This window comes from Lepus europaeus, chromosome 6, assembly GCF_033115175.1.
Source record: "Lepus europaeus isolate LE1 chromosome 6, mLepTim1.pri, whole genome shotgun sequence".
NCBI classification, from domain to species: Eukaryota; Metazoa; Chordata; class Mammalia; order Lagomorpha; family Leporidae; genus Lepus; species Lepus europaeus.
In genome coordinates this window covers 131,361,572-131,368,492 of record NC_084832.1, presented here as the reverse complement: position 1 = coordinate 131,368,492, position 6,921 = coordinate 131,361,572, and the positions used below count along the sequence as shown (strand labels likewise).

At 49.6% G+C, this 6,921-nt stretch overlaps 1 pseudogene; it reads right to left on the bottom strand.

Annotated features, from left to right (window-relative positions):
- Positions 1-4,703: 4,703 nt before the first annotated feature.
- Positions 4,704-5,973, bottom strand: LOC133762225 (cell cycle checkpoint protein RAD17-like; annotated as a pseudogene).
- Positions 5,974-6,921: the final 948 nt, after the last annotated feature.

Here is a 6,921-nt window from a genome sequence, read left to right as displayed (position 1 = left end):
TCTTCCCCAAGAGCCAGTCCCTTACTGCTAAGCCTTGCCTGCTCTGTGTTTAGCACGGCCAGTGTGATGTAGTGGACCCAGAACCCGTGGAAGCCTGGGTCCTCACCAGCTTCAGTGTGGATCACGTGTCTGTCATGGTTGGGAGCTGCGGCATCAGAGCCCTGGTTCAGCCCTGTGCTGTGTCTGTGATGGGGGTGCTTCAGACACAGGAACAAGGACCTACCCACAGGACCTGCTATAGGGTTTGTTGCAAAGAGCAGTAAAATAGTCAAGAATGAGAGAACAGGAACTTGGAGAAACCTAGCACGTGAGAAGCTGTGGAGAGCAATGTGAGTTAACTCACAGTCCAGGACTCCCCTAGCTGTCAGGGCCACAGGAGTCCCACAGGCTGCAGTGGCCGTGGGTGAGTCACATGCAGACATCAAGGGTCTGCACTGCGGGCGAGGAGCTCGCAGGCCTCTCTGGGGCCATCACCTCCCCCCCCCCCGGCTCTTCCTTGTGCTCAGCAGCCCGGAAGCTCCCCAAAACTCTGCTTCAGTGTCTGTGTGGGGACCCCACGACCCAACACAGGCTGGAGGGACGACATCACTGCCCGCTGCTGGTGCCCGGACGAAAACTCCAGCACCTGGGAGGAAAAGTTGCATCCCTGTGATCACCTTCCAGAGTCACCTCCTGCCATCGACTGGGCGCTCAGGGGTCTTGTTAATAACAGAGCAGTGCCCCCTACCCTCGCCTCTGCTGCTCTTCTCACTTAGGAATGCCGCAGGTTGTCGGTGTCCTCTGCTGAGAGGCAGGGATGAAGACCGAGGATCCCAGCGTCACAAGGGACCTTTGTGGGGGAGAAGGCAGCAGGACAGTACAGGCAGAGGGGAGCGATGGGGTGCCGGGCCGGGCCCCGACACGGTGGAGTCAGTCCTTCATCAGCATGAAGCCAAGCTGCTTATCTTGGGAAGTCAGGACCAGAGAGACGACAGCCGGCTTCCCAGGCGTGACACTTTCAAGGGCACGATGGAGTTCCCTCGGCCCAAATCCTGACACAGAAGTCCCCTGACATAGCTTGGTGTTGACCAGTCACTTAGTCTCCGGTGTCCGGCTCTCTGTCCTCTGCCTCACGGGAGCGGTCACTTTGAAATGACCAGTCGTCACTTTCTTTCCTCATCCTCCTTCCTTCAGCCTTTTCCTGTCTACAAATCCAGCGCCTCCTGCTTGGCTCGCGGGAACACTTCTCGGGAGCGAAGCGTGCCTGATGCACATGAATCAAAGTAATTACAGACTGCGTAGAATAATAAAAATGGCTGTTTTGTGGGGATTTAAAACATGATGAAAATAAATAAAATACACAGTAATGGGGTCCTTGCGTCTTTTGAGAAATTGAGTCGAGATAATGATTATATCAGACGTTAAGTCAAGTGTGCATGCTAGAACTCTCAGAGTGATGAATAAATCACTTGGCACTGATATATAATTTCCAAATCAGTGGAGGAGAAATAAAGGTGGCAGTGGAGCAGACGCAGAAGAATCATTTCAACAGAATGAAGACAGGATGGTGGAAACAAACAAAACCCATCCAAAACAGAAATTAAATCTGTATGATTTTCTAGTCAAAATAAAGACAGATTGATCAATGTTTAGTTTATATATGATAAATTATAAGACTGGATTATAAATTGATAAACTAGAGTGTTTACAAGATACACACTCAAGTGGCTGGCATGGCACAGCAGGCTGAGTGCTGCTTGCAGTGCCGGAATCCCATGTTGGAGCACCAGTTCGAGCCCCAGCTACTCTGCTTCTCATCCAGCTCCTGCTAATGTTCCTGGAAAAGCAGCGCAAGGTGACCCAGGTCCTTGGGCATCTGCCACCCGTGTTTGAGACCCAGATGGAGTTCCAGGCTTCTGGTTTCAGCCATCCAGGGAGTGAACCAGTGGGTGGAAGATCTCTCTTTGTCTCTTCTTTCAAATAAATGAATAAATTTCTAAAAATAAATTAAGGTACACACTTAAAATGTAAGTGTAACAGGTATTCAGCCTAGTGGTCCCACACCAAGGTCCCATTTCAGGAGCCTGGCTCGGCTCCTGATTGCAAATGCCTGCTAATGCAGGCCCTGGGAAGCAGGTTATACCTCAAGGGACTGAGTCCCTGTCGTCCACAGATGAAACTGGGGTTGGGTTCTCAGCTCCTGTCTTTGGCCTGGGTCAGTCTCAGCTGTTATAGGCGTTTGGAGAGTGAACCTGTAAATGGGAGCTAGTGCATGTGTTATCTCTCTCTCTCTCTCTCTCCTCTCCCCCCCAAATAAATAAATACATAATTGTAAAAACCACGTAGGACTGTGAAGAGAGAGCAGCCAATCTGGCAGTCACTTACAGAAATGTAGAACAGGCTGCAGTTAGAACAGCTCAGCAGCCTCATGTGGGTGGTACCGAGAGGATGGAAGCCTCAACCAGTTACGGGGTCTGCAGGGAGGCCCTTTGTGACCAGATTGGCTGCAGCGGCTGGACTGGAGCCCATGATTGGACCCTGGTGGCTCTATCCAGGCAGACGTGGAGAATGTGCTCCTGTCTCCCATTGCTGGCTCACCCTCCTCTGCTCCTCCCTCGCATGCCTCCCACCATCCATACCCACCCCAGGCAGCATACCCACAGGGCCACCCGATCTCGGGCTGAGAACCTCCAAAACGGTGCCCAAAAGCAACCCTTTTCCTTCGTGAGTCAACCTCTCTCAGGGGTTTAGTTGCAACAGGAAGCTGTGTGATACATCTGACTCGGTAACACGGACTCCAAGGCAAAACTGTCAGCAGGAAGATGGTCATTAAGAGTGTGAGGAGTTCTTCACTCCACCGGGAATCGGGGGCGTTGACAGGTGCTGTTGCACATCGTGCAAGTGGCTACGGCTGATGTCTGACTGTGCGAGTTGGAGTGAGTGTAGGATATGCAGAGTGCTGACACCCGGCTGGGGAGAGGTACACTGGGCACCCACCTAGGAGTGCAGTCGACAATGTCTAGCGGAGCTGAGGAGGACTCTCTCAATCATATACCAAGGAGAAGTGTCACCTGAGCTGCCTACACACAGTGACAATTTTCCAGTGACTACGTTATTTTTACTTAACTCATATTCAAAATATCATTTCAGTATATAATCAAAATGAAAACCAATGAGCCACTTCATGTATTTTTCACAGTCCCCCAGATCTGGTTTGTATGTTACAATTACACTAACCATGTCTCAGCAGCTGCGTGCAGCTGACGGTGCCCCTGCTGAACAGAGTCCTAGAGAAATCCCCTACCTGCAGCTGGCACTGGGCTGCCTGTGATGCTGGCATCCTCTGTGGGTGCTTGTTCATGTCCTGGCTACTTCACTTCCAAACCAACTCCCTGCCAATGGCCTGGGAAAGTAGGGGAAGACGGCGCAAGTGCTTGGGAGCCTGCACCCATTTCGGAGACTTGGAGGAAGCTCCTGGCTTCATCCTGGCCCAGTCCTGGTCACTTGTGGCCATTTGGGGAGTGAACCAGCAGTTGGGAGATCTCTCTCTCCCTCTCTGCCTCTCCCCCTCCCCCTCCTTCTCTCTCTCCCTCTTCCCCTCTCCCCCTCCCCTTCTTTCTCTCCCTCTCTCCCTCTCTGTCTGTAACTCTGCCTTTCAAGTAAATGAATGAATCTTCTTCAAAGACATCTTAAAAAAAAAAAGATTTATTTACTTATTTGAAAAGCAGAGTTAGAGGCCGGCGCCGTGGCTCAACAGGCTAATCCTCCGCCTTGTGGCGCCGGCACCCCGGGTTCTAGTCCTGGTCGGGGCACCGGATTCTGTCCCGGTTGCCCCTCTTCCAGGCCAGCTCTCTGCTGTGGCCCAGGAGTGCAGTGGAGGATGGCCCAAGTGCTTGGGCCCTGCACCCCATGGGAGACCAGGAGAAGCACCTGGCTCCTGCCATCGGATCAGTGCAGTGCGCCGGCCGCAGTGCGCCAGCCGCGGTGGCCATTGGAGGGTGAACCAACGGCAAAGGAAGACCTTTCTCTCTGTCTCTCTCACTGTCCACTCTGACTGCCTGACTGCCCCCCCCCCAAAAAAAAAAAAAAAAAAGCAGAGTTAGAGAGAGGCAGAGGCAGAGAGAGGTCTTCATTCGCTGGTTCCCTCCTCCGGCAACAACAGCCAGAGCTGGGCCGATCCAAAGCCAGGAGTTTTTTCTGGGTCTCCCACGTGGGTGCAGGGGCCCAAGGACTTGGGCCATCTTCTTCTGCTTTCCCAGGCCACAGCAGAGAGCTGGATCAGAAGTGGAGCAGCCGAGACTCAAACTGGCGCCCATGTGGGAAGCCGGCACTGCAGGCGGCGGCTTTACCAGCTACGCCACAGTGTCGGCCCCTCAGTGAATCTTCTAAAAAAGAATCCTCCTTCTCTTATACAAGAAGAGGCACACAAGGAGTGGGCTGCAACATTTCTTAGACAAAGAGATAGAGTGTCTGTGTGATGGTTTATTCATACATGGCAATAGTGTTCAGGTCAATGTACAGATATGGATGTATCTCAAACCACAGTGATAGGAAGACAGTTATCAATAGGATAGATAATGCTGCCAGCAACACTGCCTTCCTCTGCCTCTGCTGCTAACACTGGGGTCACTTTGTAGGTTCGAATCCTTTATCTCCCCTTAGAAGCCACCTTCCCAGTGCACATCATGAGCAGGAATGCTGGGAGATGAGGCGAGCACCTGGGACTACCCTGCACAGCTCTGATACATGAGATGGCAGCTAGGCTGAGACTGATTCTGTTGACAATAGAGAATTTTCCCCAAAGCTCTGAAGAGAAAGAGAGAACCGTCTTTGCCACCCACCAATAGCTTGGGCCTCTTGATTTTCAAAAACCCTATCAGGTTTTCTCCTTCGTCTTGATTTTGATGGTGCAGCATGTGATTTTAATGACACTCCTCTTTTCCTTGGCCATAAGTGGCTCTCTCCTTTAGAAGAAGAACACTGGAGGGTGTGTTGCACTTCTGATACCACCATAGCATCCTTGACAGAGCAGCTCTAAAGAGCTTCTATCAGGACAACAATTTTTCTTCCATTCTTATTAGCTTCCATAGTCACTATCCGATTAAGGAACTTCACAATTGTTGGTGCCACAGGGTTAAAGCTAGTCTTTGAGATAGAACACTCCTCTTGAATTTCTTTGGGAAACAGTAACCTATGATTATAATTGCCATTGACACTGTCAGAGATTATAAATCCAAGAGGACATCAGATAGTCTATACATTTGTCCTTAGAACTTCATGTAAACTAGGAGATTCTCGATAAAATTGATTAGGTAAATCTTCTACCAGAATTATCTTCTTATTAGTTCTTAAATCATCTCCAAGCATTTGTAGTTTGTTATACTTTGTTGCACTCAATAGAAACTTTGAAAACTGCCAACTGAGATTGTTGTGGAAACAGAGGGAAGCTTGATGCAGGATTAAACATCTCTTTGGAATGATCTTTTTGGAAGTCTGATAAAACTGGATTAATCCACTCTTGCACATGAATATCATGCTCCTTTGACAGTATTTTTATAGTAGTTGTCTTTCCACATCCAGGAGGACCTGCTATTACTAAAATAGATCCACCCTGTTTTGGTTGCCTTTCTAAAACTTGAGCTTTTAACCAGGTTTCAACTTCTTTAATTTCCTTTTTAATCACAGCAAGTTCATGCTGAGTTTCTGGTTTGTATTTGTCCACCCATGATTCATTTTCAGATAGATATTCCTTTGAATTCTCTAGACCATAAATTGGTTCTAGGGAAGACAGCTTTCCTTTTTTTCTAGCTGGAAATTTGCTACTTTATAATATGGAAGGCACATTTTTTCTTCTATGTGTTGAGTTATTCACACCTAATGATGTGGCAGTAATAGTGGAGATGCCTGTACTCTCCAAACAACATCAAATGATGGGTCTATCCAGTCTGTTACCTTTGTGGAAGATACCTTTGGTCTAAGAAAAGTGTTTGACATCATAAATCTTTTTTTTTTTAACTGATAACATTTTTCAGACATCATAAATCTTAAGTTCCCATCTGTAGTATACAATCTGTACTGCAACAAAATATAACTCATCTCCTTTGAAAAGCAGGTAACTGTCACCGACGATGCCTGTTGCCTGAAATTAGATGTCAGAGGCAGAAGACGTTCAGGACTATCCTGAGCCCGTCCGCCACCATCCCACACACTGCACAGCCGGTCCTGAGCTCAGACACTCTCCAGCGTCATGCTGCAATCAGCCAGGAGCCAGGCTGAGCTCGTCGGTCGCTGCTCCAGGCCAGGGCACAGCAATCCTGCCTCTCTCATCCCAGATAGGACAGGAGGGCATGAAGGCAGAGATGGACTCGGGCGTTTAGGACAGACAGAAAATACGGCCACACCGTGACGGCCTTACTCTCCGGGAGCTGCATTCCTCTCGTGGGCGGAGAGGAGCCAAGGAGCTGGGGCGGCTGCGGGTGGAAGGGTAGCCACCCGACCTTCCCCAGGCTCCGCACTGAGCCTCTCGGGAGTCCTGCCTCCCAGGGACCTTCCAGACTGGTCGGCCCAGGTCCTAGTTCTTAATCAGATTGTTTTGTTGTTGAGTTTTTTGAGTTCCTTGTAGATCCTGGATACTAATCCTTTGTCAGGTGAAGAATTTGCAGATATTGCCTCCCATTCTGTAGGTTGTCTCTTCACACTGGTGACTCCTTCCTTTGCTGTGCCAGAGCGTCTGAGTTTGGCGTCACCCCATCTGTCTGTTTTTGCTGCTGTTGCCTGTACTCTAGCAGTCTTATCCAAAACATTGCTGCCTGTGCCAGTGTCTTAAGAGTCCTCCTGTGTTTCCTTGTAGGCCTCAGGAGCTGCATTTCAATCGTTGGTGCTTGTAGGCTGACTGTGTACAGGGTGAGAGGCAGGGTCCTGTTTTGGGCATCTGTCCCCATA